The sequence below is a fragment of the Rhinopithecus bieti genome, unplaced genomic scaffold (assembly GCF_001698545.2).
Source record: "Rhinopithecus bieti isolate Rb0 unplaced genomic scaffold, ASM169854v2 scaffold_36959, whole genome shotgun sequence".
In the NCBI taxonomy this organism is placed as follows: Eukaryota; Metazoa; Chordata; class Mammalia; order Primates; family Cercopithecidae; genus Rhinopithecus; species Rhinopithecus bieti.
Window position 1 is genome coordinate 400,395 of NW_016816945.1, and position 9,205 is coordinate 409,599.

General features: G+C 36.9%; 1 protein-coding gene and 1 pseudogene across 2 annotated transcripts in view; one reads left to right on the plus strand and one right to left on the minus strand.

Annotated features, from left to right (window-relative positions):
* Positions 1-9,205, minus strand: part of HORMAD2 (HORMA domain containing 2) — a 100,917-nt gene that overhangs the window by 37,736 nt on the left and 53,976 nt on the right. The window lies entirely within an intron of this gene.
* LOC108517576 (40S ribosomal protein S3a-like) lies at positions 1,688-2,720 on the plus strand (annotated as a pseudogene).

Below are 9,205 nucleotides of genomic sequence, written 5' to 3' on the forward strand. Positions count from 1 at the left end.
TATATATATGTAAAGAGAGAGAGAGAGAGAGAGGTTATTTTTATATATAGTAGAGAGAGAGACAGGATATATATAGAGAGAATGCAGTTATATATATATATATATATATAATAAAATAGATAAAAACACATTCATTATAAAGAATTGGCTCATACAATTATGGAGACTGGCAAGTCTAAAATCTACAGTGTGAACCAACAGGCATGAGACCCTGGAAAGTTGATGATGCAGTTCCAGTCTGAAGGCCAACAGGCTAGGGACCCAGGAGAGTTAATGGTGCAGATGAAGTCTGAAGGCAATCTGCTGGAGTATTCCCTCCTGCTCAGACAGGTTAGTCTTTTTGTTCTATTCAGGCCTTCAACAGATTCAATGAGATCCACCCACATCATGGAGTGTTGGTTTTACTTTATTGAAAGCAATCTGCTTTACTTAAAGTTTACTGATTTAAATGTTAATTTCATCCAATAGCACCCTCCAAGTTGACACATAAAATTAACTACCCTACCAAGGTTGTAGAATACAAAATCAGCATACAAAATTCAACAGTGTTTCTATATACCTGCAATGAATAATAAAAAGATGAAAATTTATTCCTTAGTATTTTATTCGTTTCATGCTATTGTGCAGTTCACATACTATTGTGAATAGTATGAAAAGAATGCTTATGAATAAATTTAACAAAATAAATACAAAATTTATAATCTAAAAACCACAAAACATTGCTGAAAGAAATTTAAAAAATCCAAATACATGAAAATGGAATGGAAGACAATATTTATAAATTGTATGTCTAGTAAGGAATTTACCCAGAATATATAAAGAACCCTTACACCTCAGTAATAAAAGGACAAACGACAATTTTTAAAATGGGCAAAGGAGGCTGGATGCAGAGGCTCATGCCTGTAATTCTTGCATTTTAGGGGGCCATCGTGAGAGGAATGCTTGGCTCTAGGAGTTTGAGACCAGTCTAGGAAACATGGCAAGACCCCATCTCCACAAAAACATTTTAAAAATTAACCAGGCATGGCGGTACACACCTATGGTCCCAGCCTCTCTGTTGCCTATTAGGTAACATAGCAAGACTGTCTCAAAAAAAAAAAAAAAAAAAAAAAAAAAAAAAAAAAAATGGGCAAAAGATCTGAATAAACATTTCTCCAAGGAATATATAAATTGATAAGAAGCACATGAAAAGATGCTTGACATCATTAGTCATTAGAGAAATGCAAATAAAAACCACAATGAGGTACCACTTACTTTGCACCCACTAGGATGGCTAGAATAAAAAAGTGAGACAACACCAAGTGCTGGTAAGGATGTGGAGAAATTGGAACCCTCATACACCAATGTTGGGAATGTAAAATGGTACAGCCACTTTGGAAGAATTTTGGAGTTCTCCAAATGATTAAACACATATGACCCAGCAATTCCACTCTTAGGTATATACCCAAGAAAATTAAAAAAAGACACTCAAAAAGAACTTATATACAAGTGTTTATAGCAGCATTATTCACAATAGCCAAAAGGTTGAAAGAACCCAAATGCCCATCACTAATATATGGAGAGACAAAATGTGGTGTATCCATACAATGGAGTATTATTAAGCCATAAAAAGGGATGAAGTAATGACACATGCCATACATGGATGAACTTTGAAAACACGATGCTGCCCTTTTGGCTGAAAAGTACCATGGTAGTTGGCAAGAACAAGCACTTTATGAAAGGTGGCAAAAGCAAGCCAAGAAGAAAGTGGTTGATCCATTTTCTTTCTTTCCTTCTTTCCCTCCTTCTTTTCTTTCTTTCATTATTTATTTATTTCTCTTCCTTTTTCCTATTTTCTGTATCTTCCTTTCCTTCCTTCCTTCCTTCCTTCCTTCCTTCCTTCCTTCCTTCCTTCCTTCCTTCCTTCCGTTTTAGAAACAAGGTCTTGCTCTGTAGCCCAGGTTGGAGTGCAGTGGTGTGGTCAACAGCTCACTGCAGCCTCGACCTCCTGGGCTCAAACAGCTTGATCCATTTTCTAAGAAAGATTGGCATGATGTGAAAGCACCTGTTATGTTCAACATAATAACTATGGGAAAGACACTTGTCACCAGGACTCAAGGAATCAAAATTGCATCTGATGGCCTCAAGGACCATGTGTTTGAAATGAGTTTGTCTGATGTACAGAATGATGAAGTTGCATTTAGAAAATTCAAGCTGATCCTGAAGATGTTCAGGGCAAAAATGCCTGACTAATGTCCACGGCATGGATCTTACCTGTGACAAAATGTGTTCCACGGTTAAAAAATAGCAGACCATGATTTAAGTTCCCACTGATGTCAAGACTACCGATGATTATTTACTTTGTCTGTTTTGTGTTGATTTTACTAAAAAATGCAACAATTATATATGGAAGACTTCACACAATTAACACTACCAGGTCTGCCAAATCCAGAAGATTATGGAAATCATGACCCGAGAGGTGCAGACAAATGACTTGAAAGAAGTGGTCAATAAATTGATTCCAGACAGCACTGGAAAAGATATAGAAAAGGCTTGACTATTTATCCTCTCCATGATGTCTTCATTAGGAAAGTAAAAATGAAGAAGCCCAAGTTTGAATCAGGAAAACTCATGTAGCTTCATGATGAAGGTAGTAGTTTTGAAAAAGCTACTAAGGATGGAAAGGTGCTAAAGTTGAATGAGCTGATAGATATGAACCATCAGTCCAAGAATCTGTTTAACATTCAGACTTTTAATAGTGTCAAATTAAAAGCCCTATTTGTGGGGTGGGGGAAGAAATCACAATGTAAAGTGAAGAGGTCAGTCACAAAATTCATCATATTATGACTTTATTTATATGAAATATCCCATAATAGGCAAATCTGGAGACAGAAAATAGATTAATGGTTATTTAGGACTGGGGGAGAGGAGAAATAAGACAGGGAGGTGAAAGCCAAAAAATATGGGTTTTCTTCAGGTGATGAAAATCTTCTAAAATTTTGACTGCAGTGATGGTTGCAAATCTCTGTGGCTATACTAAATATCATTGAATTATACATTTTAAATGGGTGAATTGCATGGTATATAAATTACATTTCAATAAAGCTATTAAAAACAGAAAAATGTACAAATAGAATCATACAGTATGTAGTCTTTTGATTCTGGCTTCTTTCACTTACTAGAATGCATTTGCAACTCATCCATGTTGTTGCATGTTTCAGTAGTTTGTTTCTTTTTGTCTTAAGTTTATCCATTCTCTAATTAAGAAATACCTAATTGTTTCCATACGTTGAAGATTATGAATAGAGTTGCTATAAACATTTGCATACATTTTTGTGTGTAAACATAGGCTGTCATTGCACTTGGTATAACAGCTGTTTCAAAGTCCTTATCTACTAATTTTATCATTGCTGAAATTTCTGGGCTTGCCTGTACTGACTGGGTCCTGCAGGTTATGGATCAGTTTTCCTGCTGCTTTACATATCAAGAAACTTTTATTAGATTCTGAACAATAAGAATGTTACATTGTTGAATGTTTGAATTTTGTTATCTTTCTTAAACTGTTTTGGCAGGCAGATAAGCTTGATCCTTTTGAGGCATGTTTTTAAACTTCATTAGATTAAATCTGGAGGCTTTTATTAAAAGTTTGGTTTAGCTCTACTGCTAACATGTAACCTTTCTGGAGGCTCTATTGAATGTTTTGAGTGTTCAAGAAGGGCTCTCCATTTGACTGGTCATTATGTGAACATCTCCCAGCCCTGTGAGAGTTCTGGGAATTGTTCAGTTGCCAGTTTTCTTTGTCCAGCCTTGTGGAGTTTTGACCCACACCTGAAAAGCTGAATGTTAAATCAAAGACTCAAGGAACCCCTATGTTGATTTCTGGATCTCCTTCTCTGTATAGCTCCCTGCCCTCTGATATTCTGTCTCCAACTGCCTCAGATTCCTCATACTCCAATCTCTTTCTTCAACCCAGCAAGACTGCCGTGCTCTGCTTGGGTTCTCTCTCCCTGAACCAGTGGTCTGGAAAGTGCTTCCTAGCAGAAAGCCAGGGCAATTTTAAGACTTGTCTCACTTTTCTTCTGTCCAGGATCCTATTCCTGCGTGCCTGTTGTCTAATGTCCAAAAACAGTTGCTTCATATATTTTGCCCAGTTTTCTAGTTGTTTACAGCAAGAGGGTAACTCTTACATTACTCTTTCATGAGTGAAAGTGGAATTTGGTCATTCTAATATAGGGTTTTTACCTCTCTTCTGAGATTTTACACACTCTCCCCTACATGGGCGAATATATGATTTAATAGATTGAGTATGAGTTTTGGAGCCAGAGAGACCTAGATTGAAATAATGATTTTGATGCTCTCTAGTTGGGCAACCCTGGACATGCTACTTAATGTCTTTGAACTTCTGTTTCTTCAGCTATAAAATATCATGCAAAGTTGTCGTTGGGATTAATTGGGTTCACATGTATACACAGCCTTTTGTGGGCACTTAATAAATGGTGGCTATTATTATTAATTAATAAATAGCCATTTGTTTGTTTCTCTTCTTCTAATCAATTTTGAATCAGGGATTTGGCCTATTCATCTTTGTGTACACTACCCTCCTATGATGACTCAAGCATAGTAGGCCTCAATATAAATTTATTGACTGAATAAATGCTGATAACTTATTGTTGATTAGAATATAGTAGAACATACTTTTTTTTTTTTTTTTTTGGTGATAGAGCCTTGCTCTGTCGCCCAGGCTGGAGTGGAATGGTGCGACCTCAACTCACTGCAACCTTCGCCTTCTGGGTTCAAGCGATTCTCCTGCCTCAGCCTACCGAGTAGTTGGGATTACAAGCATCCACCACAATGCCTGGCTAATTTTTTGTATTTTTGGTGTAGACAGGGTTTCACCATGTTGGCCAGGCTTGTCTTGAACTCCTGACCTCAGGTGATTACCCGCCTTGGCCTCCCAGAGTGCTGGGATTACAGGTGTGAGCCACTGCGCCCGGCCCCAGTAGAACATTCTTTTAAACCTTCTTCACAATGAGCTTCATGTAGCCTTGTTTAAATGTCAAAATGATACCCTTAGTGATAAAGTTTGTTTGTTCCAACTTTGGTTATCAAAGCAGAAAGAGCCCTCCATTGTGCAGAAAAAGCACACCTAGGTAGTGACTCATAAAGTATACAGTCATCCCTCTGTATCCATGAGGAACTGGTTTTGGAGCACACACACTCTACACCCACAGACAGGAAATCTATGGATGCTCAAGTCCCTTGTATAAAATGGCACAGTATTGGCATATAATATGCACATCCTATGTACATATTCCCATATATATTAAATCATCTCTAGATTATTTATAATATTCAATACAACATAAATGCTACATAAATAGTTACACTGTATTGTTTAGGGAATCATGGGGGACAAGAAAAAAAAGTCTGTACATGTTCAGTACAGACCCAACCATTTTTTTTTAACAGTTTAAACCCACAGTTGGCTGAATCCACTAATGCAAAACCCACAGATACAAAGGGCCAATTGCAAACCACCATGGCATGTGTATACCTATGTAACAAACCTGCATGTTCTGCACATGTATCCCAGAACTTAAAGTATAATAATAGATAAATATTATACACACACACACACACACACACACACACACATATACACGCAAAGGGCCAACTGTGTTTCTAACTTTTCTTTACCATTGTCAGAAGGACTGGTCCTCTAAAGTCTTAGCTCTCAATTTTGAGATCCTAATATAAATGCTAAAAGAATTATTCCTCTTATGATGCTTAGATTTGTTACAAGCATAATCTCATGTGTGTACCAACAGACAATGTAGCATCAAATAGAAAACTTTAACACACATAATGGTATCAGAAAAATCAGCCAACTGAATATAGTTATAGGAAATTGGGTAACATTATCATTACACTTTTTTCCAATGTACAGTTGAATAAAATTTCAATAAAGTCACTTTGAAAAAAATCTGAGCTTAAATGAAACCTAATATTTCATTGATTTTGCTGTAATAATAGCATTGTATTATTACAGGCATCTCTTTTTTTTTTTTTTTTTTGAGACGGAGCCTCGCTCGATCGCCCAGGCTGGAGTGCAGTGGCGCAATATCGGCTCACTGCAAGCTCTGCCTCCCGGGTTCTCGCCATTCTCTTGCCTCAGCCTCCCAAGTAGCTGGGACTACAGGCGCCCACCACCACACCCGGCTAATTTTTTGTATTTTCGGTAGAGACAGGGCTTCACCGTGTTAGCCAGGATGGTCTCGATCTCCTGACCTCATGATCCACCGGCCTCAGCCTCCCAAAGTGCTGGGATTACAGGCATGAGCCACTGCGCCCGGCCCAGGCATCTCTTTTTTAACCAAACAGAATATTCTGCCTTACTCTTTTTTAAACAAAATTTATTTATTTTAATGCTAGGACTTAGTAATTGTAACATCCAAAGCATTTCTACCTAAGATTACTCACTATGCTTGACTCTTTTTCTGCTATAATACATATCAGTATACTTTTTTAATATAAGTGAAACATATACAGATAATCGGTGTGGCTCTTCCACTCACAAAAGGAAGGAAGTAATTCTCTAATATGTTATAGAATGATTCAGACAAAAGAAGAAATGACTTATATGACTGATGGGAAAGTCAACCAACTTTCATTCCTCTTTGCACAGTTAATAGAGGATAGCAATTACATTCTGGACTGCAAAACAGAACAATTAATTGAAAGGAATTTTCTATTTGACAAAAGGAAACTTAATGAAAAGGACTACAGTCTCACGATGAAGAAAGAATGATGTGTGTGTGTGTGGTTTTTTTGTTTTGTTTTGTTTTGTTTTGTTTTGTTCGAGATGGAGTCTCCCTCAGTCTCCCAGGCTGGTGTGCAGTAGCGTGATCTTGGCTCACTGCAACCTCTGCCTCCCGGATTCAAGTGATTTTTGTGCTGGCTAATTTTTGTATTTTTAGTAGAGACAGGGTTTCACCATGTTGGCCAGGCTCGTCTTGAACTCCTGACCTCAGGTGATCCTCCCGCCTTGGCCTCCCAAAGTGCTGGGATTACAGGCATGAGCCATTGCACCTGGCCTGACATGTGTGTTTTTTAAGGCTGAATATTTTCTGTAAATAATGTGCTTCTTCCAGTGCTTTCAATAATCAATCCTACTTCCAAGAATCTGAGATATTATTGCCAACACTATGTTGTATCAAAGAAGGCATATATGCTTCAGGAGATGTGATGCTATGAAAATCATCAGACTATACCTCAAAAAATGCAAAATTTCAGTTCAGAGTTTAGTGGAAAACAATAGGTTTTGAATGAAAAGGTCTTGTTTTAATCTATCTGGAATACAAAGCAATTCTAAGGAATTCAGAAAACTATCTTTCTAGTCCACACTTAAATGCCGCCATTTACCTTGGAAACAATGTACTTTACATTCTAATTTCTTAAAATAAATCATTTACTTTTACTTAAGTGTGCTGGCACAAAAGAGTGAGAAATGAGCTTCATGGAGGGAAAGAACACATGAGGTAAATGACATATTGTTATAATTTGTGGATCCTTTTGTGGAATTCATAAAAAAGAAAAAAGCTATCTTAAAACATTATTTTTAAATTGAAATAAGTTGCAGAAATCTAGGCAAAATGCAAATCATTTTTATTACACTTAGAAAATAGTGTAATAGAGTGTGTATGTTTGGGATATGCTTAAAAAGCAAACCATTCATTGTAACTAAATCAAATGATAAACTATCAAATAAACTTTAAATATACTAGAGCCTTTTATAAGAAAACAGTATTCTCTGCCTTTAGCTCATCCTCAAAAAAAAACATCATTTATGTGAATTATTTATGCTTCAGTGAAATTAATATGTCACAGATGGAAAAAAATACCATTCTGGATCAAGATTTCTAGTTACAAAAGAAAGGTCTAGAAAAAAGCCTGCAAAGAGTGTCTAGCAACTGTATTTGGAGGTATAAAGACACATAAGTACTTCAAAAAATTAGAAAATTATAGTAGACCCCTGCCTAAAAATATGGTTAAAATATTAATTCTCAAAGAACTATAATGACTTAATAAACTAAATTTAATCTTCAAAATAGATTTGGGCCAACATTAGCCCTCCATCTTTTTATCACTGTCTGTGTAAGTAATTACTAGAGTTTTTTAAGGAGACTGGGTTAACTATCTCTACTAGAAAGAAGTACTTTTCCTTCAGCATTTAAACAGCATAAGTTTAAGTAAGATTCTACAACAAATTACAGAACATATGTTGATTAGCACCATACAGGTCAGTTCTTTGAAGAAACCTGTCTAAGGGTCTTTAGGGGAAGTTGTCTTCAGTGTGTATGTCTACGGCTATCTGTCCAGTTGACTATGACAGGGAAAAATAACCAACTTCCCAGAGTTATGTGAAGTGCCTTTGTGTTTGTGTAGCCTTACTAGCTACAGCTTAGGCCTAAAACACCCCTATTAGGAAGGCAGACCTGGCCAGGCATGGTGGCTTTTGCCTGTAATCCCAGCACTTTGGAAGGCGGAAGCAGAGGTAGGTGGGTTGCTTGACCTCAGGAGTTGGAGACCAGCCTGGGCAACATGGTGAAACCCTGTCTCTATAAAACATATAAAAATTAGCTAGACATGGTGGCACGCACGCGTAGTCCCAGTTACTTGGGTGGCTGAGGTGGAAGAGTGGCTCAATCCCAGGAGGCAGAGATTGCAGTGAGCCGAGATCACGCCACTGCACTCCAGCCTGGGTGACAGAGTATGACCCTGTCTTATAAAAAAAAAGAAAAAAGAATGGAGACCTGAAAAAAAAAGAAAAAAGAAAAAAGAATGGAGACCTGTCCTGAAAATGTTGTGGGGAGCAGATTAAATGATAAGGACACAGTTAGGACAGGGTTTTTCAGACAGGCTTACTGAACTCTGTATTGTCCTGGGATTCCTTGGACAATTCCATGTTCTATTTTTCAAGTAGAGTTAGGTTTTTAGAGTTCTTATAATTTAAGAATTCTTAAGTTTCAAGCATGTGTGCTTTTATCAATTCTGAATCCATTGCCAAATTATAATCTCACTTTCACATTATTCCTTGGATCTTAACAATCACACCAGAAAGTGAATAGTACAATTATTGAATAATTTCAACTATTAGTAGAAACTCTGTTATATTTGCCTTTCTGTGACTGGAATAAGGAATAACCTGAAAAAGAAAATTGTATTA